Consider the following 8,768-nt stretch of genomic DNA (forward strand, 5'->3'; position numbering starts at 1 on the left):
TAGAGCAGCAGATACTCCTCTTGAGTTGAATGTAAAATATGTTCCCTCGGATGGTGTTCCTTTACCAGACCTGACATTGCTTATGTTGTTCATGTTGTTAGTCAGTTTGTTGTCTCTCTCACTATAGTACATTGGACAACAGTTCTTCGGATTCTTTGTTATCTTCGAGTAACTCAATTTCAAAGTCTTTTATTTCCATCGTCATCCCCATTGGAGTTACGAGCTTATTCTGATGCTGATTGGGCTGATGATACCACCGATCATAAATCCACCATAGGATTTTGTATCTTTCTTGGAGACTCTCTTATTTCTTGGAAGAGTAAGAAACAAGACATTGTCTCTCGCTCTTCTACAGAAGTTGAGTATCGTGCTATGACATCCACTACCGCTTAAATAATTTGGTTGTGTTGGCTTTTGTCTGATATGGGTATCTCTATTTCTTAGCCAACTCTGATGCACTGCGATAACAAGAGTGCTATTGAAATTGCTCACAACTCGGTCTTTCATGAACGCACCAAACACATTGAGATTGATTGTCATCTTACTCGTCATCATCTTCAGCATGAAACTATTACTCTACCATTTGTTTCTTCTTCTTTACAGATTGCTGATTTGTTCACAAAGATGCATTCCATTAAACGTTTCCGTTTTTTAGTTGACAAACTTTCGATGCTCCATGTTAATGCATCGTGAGTTTGAGGGGAGATATTAGATAATGTTATTATATATTAGTAGTAAGGGTATTTTAGATATTTTCTATTTTCCTATATATATACTCATTGTAACCCTATTAACTTTAGTTTGGTTCATTCTATATTATGAAACCCTAGAATGGTTGTTTCTCTTCTTCTTCTTTCTCCCTATTTTCATTGTTAACAAAAATAATAATAATTGAGTTAGTAGTTTATTTTTGGATAACCGCGTATATATTAGAGTGAAACACACATGAATTTGAGTTTATGATTATCACAAATTTATTTTTTAAAGATTAAATGTATAAAGACTCGTGTTACTCCCTATTGACGTATAAAAGATTCCAATTGAGTTTATAAGTAGCAGTTTATCTTGTGGAGTATTTTGTTATTTTAATAAACATTTTCATTTCTTAAAATACATTTTTATCAACAAATATTTTATTTATTTCTATAACTCTTATTCACTTTAAAAGTGTTTCATTAAGGTAAAACGAACGTTGAACAAATATCTTAAGCGATAAAAATATAAAATATTTTAATAGAGTAAATAGAGTCTAAAATTTCAAATTTTGCATTTTTAGTTCTTATAAAAAAAATTATATTTTATGTACAAGAAAATCATATTTTTAGTCTTTACAAACTCATCATGCAATGAGTTTTATTCTCTTTTGTAATATCAATATAGAATGATATTCTTGCAATCAATTTACAACATTATAAAAAAAAATTATGGATTTTTTTTAAAGAAATTACTATAAGTAATAGAGTGAGAATAATAATTTTACCAATTATTTTCATTAATAATTAGTGTATTTTTTATTATCAAAATACAAATACAAAATGAATTATAATGTCGTGGTAATATGTATTAGATGATACTTTGTGGACCTACATGACTTATATAAAATTTCTTTGGATATGTCTTTTTATAGGCTTGTCAAGGAATCTTTATTATCTTCCTCTAATATATTCAAATACATGTTTTAATTTATTAATCCGGACATGTAAAATATAACTCTAGATTAGTTAATTCGGACAAAAATTTGGATTTGTTTTTAAAAGACTTAAAATGAAAAAAATAAATTTTCTTCTAAAAAAGTGTGTCATAAATTTTTGGTACACACCTATTTTTATTTATTTTTAATTTTATTTATTTTTTAAAATGTTAATAGATATGGATAAACCACTACTATTATTGGATAAAATATGCGTCGATACTACAAACATTTTTGACACAGATCATATATGAATAATTGTAATTAATATTATAAAAATATATTATTGTGATTAATTATAATTTATGTTACATTTTATTTCAGATATTTGATACAAGGGACGTTGTTGTGAATTTGGCTAAAGAAATCGATATAAAAAATAAAGTTACTGTTATCATCAGAAAATCAGATATAGAGACAAGAAAGAAAAGGAAGGAGAAATACATTAATATTAGGTTGTGACAAAGGAGGAAAATACAAGTGTGCTACTAGTTCAACTCGAAGTTCAACAAAAAAATGTGATTGTCCTTTCAAGCTTAGATCAAAACCATTAAAAGATGGTTCATGGACAATTAAAGTAATTTGTGGAGTTCACAACCATGAATTACTTGATACTTTGGAGGGGCATGCATTTGTTGGACACTTAGATGAAGAAGAAAAAAAAAAACATGTTCATGACTTAACAAAATATAATATTGCACCGAGACACATATTACTCTCATTGTAAGACCGATATAAGAACAATGTTACTAAGATCTCACAAACAGATGAGTATGATTCAACTTCACATGAGAAATAATAGAACAGAGATGCAACATTTATCCAAGTTAATTGAAGATACAAAATATGTATGTTGGAATAGAAAACGTGAAGACTTAGATGTTATGAGAGATATTTTTTGGGCGCATCTAGATTCAGTGAAGTTGTTGAATTTGTTTCCGATTGTGCTTATTATGGACAATACCTACAAAACCAATAAATACATAATATCATTACTTGAAATTGTTGGTATGACATCAATAGAGATGACATTTGTAGTTGGATTTGCTTATTTGGAGTGTGAGCGGGAAGAAAACTTTTGTTGGGCATTAGAGAGGCTAAGAGAATTGTTTGTTATACAAAATAAGTTTCCTCAAGTAATTGTGACAGACAGGGATCTTGTGTTAATGAATGCAGTTGGTATTGTATTTCCACATGCTGTTAATTTGCTTTATCGATTTCATATCGATGAAAATGTTAGAGCAAAATGCAAGCAATATGTCTTAAAGAATATACAAGAGTCAATATTGAATATGTGGAAAGACATTATATATTGCAGTGATGAAAAAGAGAATATCATGCGCTTGCACATGTTTGAGCAATCACGTGTCGATAATAAAATGTTTGTTGACTATATGAAACAAACTTGGTTAACTCCTCGTAAGGAAATGTTTGTTGAAGCATGGACAAATCAAGTGATGCATTTGGGGAACACAACGACTAACAGGTATGTCATGTGACTCTAAAACTTTGATTTTGTAGTTTTATTATATATTGTTGAATTGCTTAATGGTGACAATTTATATGTAATGATAGGGTTGAGTCAGCTCATTGGAAACTGAAGTTAATGTTGGAACACAACATGGGTGACATGTGTAAATGTTGGGAGACTATGAATAACATGATAAGGTTGCAATAGTTTGGACCAGGAGATTGTATTATTGCTTGGACACAGTGAGGAGTCTTGGTCTTCGGTCCGCAATAGTTTGGATCAGGAGGTTGTTTCTCATATAACTCCATATGATATACTGTTCCCAAGACGCATTAGAGAAGTAAGAGATTTGTTGAAGATATCCGGCTTAGGTCTTCAACCCATAGATAAATGGATGTTCATACCTAATATGGGTTACATGATAGCGACAACATATAATATTATTCTCGTCACGTTTGGTCAGACATTTTCAATGACTTTCTTTCCTATGAAGGGTTCACATTTAGGATCGACAAAAATGACCGTATGATATGCATTGGTTTTGTTGATGGAAATCATTGGGTTCCAGTAAAATTATCTAATTTTCTTCTGTTTTCATTTAAAAAAAATAATTAAATGAATTTTTAAAATAATCAAATGATCTTATTTTGTAGTTAAAGATGAAAGATGGATTTTCAATGCCAGACATTGCACCAGGTTGGAAGCAATATCGCACCGATGAAGCAACTTCTTGAGCAATAACATATACAGGGCGTCTGCAACACTGAGGTATTTATATGTCGTTTGCCACATGTTACCCAAAATCCACCTACAAAATCCGTAGATGCAATGTCATTAGATGAAGCTTAATGCTTTAAAACTGTTACAAAACCACTTGTTATTAATTAATTTTAGTTTACTGTCGCTCGATTTTATCTTGTAATTTATTTATTTTATTTTCCTTATATTTCATCACAAACAAGTAAATGACATAACAATAACATATAAAAGATAAAGTGTTTATAAAAGTTAACGACATAACAATAACGCATAAAAGATAAGGTGTTTATAAAAGTACAAGCACAATGTTTATAAAAGTAAACGACATAACAGTAACGCATAAAGTGTTTATAAAAATATTACTACATAACAATAACGCATAAAGTGTTACTACTAACTAGTGTGATTATGTGATAAATACAAAATTTTATAAAAGTGAATATACAACTCATCATCCGGATTAGCTTGATGTTCATTTAACTCCTATTGTATAAGATCATTGTTCTGTTGTAGGATGGGTGGCGACTGTGAACTAGAAGCATCTGCACTGATGGTCGGGACACTATAATGTGGGACCTGGGGTACACCATCTGGTCGCACTAGCAGTGGATGACACACCTGATAGAACAACTACAAATATCCCTATTGACACTCAGATGAATATGTAGCTGCACGGATCTTGTGAAATATCTCAGTGACATGCGTCACATATACCAACCATTCCACATCTACATCAAATAATCTAGAAGGATTTGAAGGTGGCGGTGATGGAATATGTTGGATATATCCAAACTATCTCAAACATCTCTCTAACAGATATTTCACTATTGTGTTGCATAATCGAAGGTGACCAATATAGAGCATGATATCATCAAAGGGAGTGACATCCTTATGATTCTCCCATGATCTCCATATGACATCTGCATGTGTCAATGCGTTGATCATACGTTTGTACTCAGTGACCTTGTGTTTGCCTTGTTTGTAGCACCATCTATTCATTCGGGCAAAATATTTCACGTCAGCATCCTGGTCACCTCTATTACAAATATTAGTAAATCTAACACTGTTACAAATAAAAATAAATATATTAATGATAATAAAAAAATAATTAACAATAAATAATAATTAAAAAATTGAACATAAAAATAAATAAATAAATGATATACAAATAATTAAACATAAAAATAAATAAATAAATGATATACAAATAATTAAACATAAAAATAAATACATAAATGATATACATAAAAGTTAATAAATAAATATTTAATACTTGAAGCAATGACATATATCCACCTAGCTGTTTGGTGTTATAACAACAGACATATGAGAGGTAGTCATAAATGATTACGAGTGCAACATTACCCAATGCGTATTTATCTGTACCGTCTAAATGTCTGAATAAATGAAGGTACTTCGCATCAACTAGAGTATGACTCTTATCAACGAAAAATAGTACTCCCTACTAAATTCAACAGATACACCTTGACAACACAATCAAATCTCTCTGCCGCACAATGCTTCTGAAGACCTATTTCAACCAATCCAATATGTAGTGCGCACCTCTAGTCTTTTTGGTCTCCTCCCAGATCTCTTCCGCGGTCACTCCTGATAAAGTCATGGCAAGATTACATGACATTACTCTATCTACATCAGGTGGATTGTAGAACTAACCTCTAATAGGCAATCCCAAAAGATTGACATCATCATCTAAAGTAATCGTCATTTCATCAAATGACATGTGAAATGACGGTGTCTCAGAATGCCATCTTTCCACAAACGTAGAAATCAGGTTGTTGTCGATCATCTTCAAACTACCCCGTTGTAATGGGTTCAGTCCTAACAAATTCACTCAGTTCTCTATGGATGACAGGAGTATTGGTGGGGTAAATTGTTGCATTTTTTTCTATGCGCAACAATTTTTTGCAATGGTCTATTCTGTATACAAAGAAAATATATGACATTAAAATTAAATATAGAACAAAAATAATAATTAATTTAAATATTTTTAATGCACTATAAATAATAATTAATTTAACATACCTGACCAAACCCTAATCTAGCTGAAACATGATGACGGTATCGTGTAAGGACGGACAAATCATATGGTCCTTCAGGATACTGTGTGAGCTCACCAAGTTCCTGAGCTCCATCATGCTCCTCCTCCATATGTTGTCCCTCATTAGTAAGTGCAACCTCCTCATGCTCATGTACCTCCTCATGCATTATAGGAGACTCTTTCTGCTGATGGATAGTCGCATCTGGGATAAATCGATGACCATGCTCTCCCTTATCATCGTCTTCAATTATCATCCATCTTCTTCTCCTTGAAGTTATCAGTCGAATCCTCTCTAGAGGATTCATCATGGATGATGTAGAAGTATCAGTGCCACATGTAATTTGTATGATTTTGTCGTCTCCTCCTCGTGTGCCCACTGAAAAATTGAAAAATAAAAAGAAATAAATCACAATTGGTTATAAAATCATAATTAATTAAAATTAAAATAAACTTCAAATAAAAAATAATAATATAACTTTCGAATAGCTTGCGGTTCAAGATTTCCGATAACTACCGAAAATGTTAAACCAAGTTTCCCGGTAAGTATATGGTTTATGGAGAACTTAAATTAAGTTTTCCAGTACTATCGGAAACGTTGCAAAAAGATTTCTGGAACTAACTTCTGTACTGAAGAAGTTGAAAAAAGATTTTCGAAACTAGCTTCTGTATCGAAAATCTTGTTTTCAAGTTTTCCGGAATGTATTTTGTGTACCGAAAATCTTGAGTACAAGTTCTCCGGAAGATTAGAATTTTTTTTTTCATCCAAAAATGTTGAAAAGTGAAATGGTGAAATTTTTAGAGTTTTATTATTTAAACGAGGGCAAATAAATCATTTCATTGCTTAAATTAGGGTATAGGTATAATTATGGGAGTATGAGGTAAAATTTTCCAAATTTAATAGTTCATATTCTTAACATTTTATTCTTTAATCTCAAATTCTTATATTTATTTATTAATTTGCATCTACTTTTTTATTTTTAAACAGTACCTGTTCGGTTTAGATACTATCACATATTTTGGAGACATTTTCTGAAATTTGTTGCAAGAGGATGTCGTGATCTTTATTGATGGATTCATTTTTTGAATGTAAGAATATTTCATATTTTTTGAGTTACATAGAAACTTTTGTAGTTGTGTTATGAAATTGTAATGACTATTGTCTTCACTCGTATGTTTAATGGGAATATTGTATAAACTGATTCACCATTTTATTTACATATTATATATTTCATATGTTTAATGGGAAGATCATATAAATTGATCACCATTTTATTTACATGTCATGTAGTTGCATATGTTTAATGGAAGATCATATAAACTGATTCACCATTTTATTTACATATTATATATTTTGTGGATTCATAACTTTAAAAATTGCTAAATAACACTAATAATTTAATACAACATACTAATTAGATTCGTACAAAGTTGAATCTACAAGAATTACTTGAGCTAGAAGAACCTAGTCTATTTTCTTATGAAAAATTAAAACTACATAAATTTAAATTAACAGATGGCAGGATAAAAGAACTTAGAAAAGAAAATTTGGAATGACGGAAAAAATCTTAAAAAATAATAGTTTAAAGAGTATTAACAACACTTTATCTAACATATTCATTTCAACAAATTATTTGTTATTAATTGAAATTCATATGAATGTTATCACAATGTGAGTCTCATTTAATCCTTTTTTGGAATTCATACGAATTTTAATTAATAAAATTACACTAACATTTAATTTGAGTCGTTAATTGTATTATTATTTTAAGATAACAGTATCAATCATGTACTGAGATGACATACTCAATAAATATACACAACTTTTTTTTTTTCTCTTATGAGAATAAATGTAGGACGCCAACAATGTAGAACAATTATACACCGTTGTTCCATCATAATTCATCACCATCACCACAATAAATAGTTGGATAAATACATTTAATTTAAAAAGTGTATGATATAATGTGGTAAATTGAATGGATAACTTTTTTTAAGCTAAAAGTTTATTAAAAAACAAGAAAGAAAAACAATTTGGAGGACATGAACCTAACACAAAAAAGAAAAAAAAATTAAAAAAGTTCCTCAAATCATGCGGATATTATGTCCCTGTGGTGAAAATTATATACTATAACATTGCATATTATATCTACAATTTGTTTTACTAATATCTTTATTTTTTTAAAAAAATTACCACAATATCTCTAAGACATGAGCAATTATGAAATGCAAATTATCATTACTAACAATAACTTCTAAATCAGAAAAAAATTGATGATTTTGAATTTTATTCTCCTTTAGATTCTTAATGTATCTATGAAATTTATGATTTCTCAAAGTCAACTAAATTCGAGTTATAAATTTCTTTACAATTTTTATCAATTTTTTTTTTAACAAAGAAAAATATTTATTGAAAAACAATAATCCCTCGTAGATTAAAGTTGAGATATGAGAATGTAAAATTAGGCTGATCTTACCCGATTTACAGCGTCAGTTCAGTACTTTAAAGTTTTTAAACTCGTTAGTTTCCTATCATTCAAGGACAAAACTGGAAAATTGGAAAAGTGGCACTGGCAGGCAACGTTACAAAATGGTATTTTGTTTTCCAACCCATTCGTTCCGCACTGAGTAATGTTACCGTTATACACCACACCTCTAACGTCTCTTTCCATTTCTATATTTCAAATCTTCAACACAACACCCTACAATTTTTATACACAACATTCATTCACAATCTCTTCATTCATTCATTCTGCAACAACAATGGCACTTAGACCCATTGATAACGCTCT

Source organism: Cicer arietinum, chromosome 1 (assembly GCF_000331145.2).
Source record: "Cicer arietinum cultivar CDC Frontier isolate Library 1 chromosome 1, Cicar.CDCFrontier_v2.0, whole genome shotgun sequence".
In the NCBI taxonomy this organism is placed as follows: Eukaryota; Viridiplantae; Streptophyta; class Magnoliopsida; order Fabales; family Fabaceae; genus Cicer; species Cicer arietinum.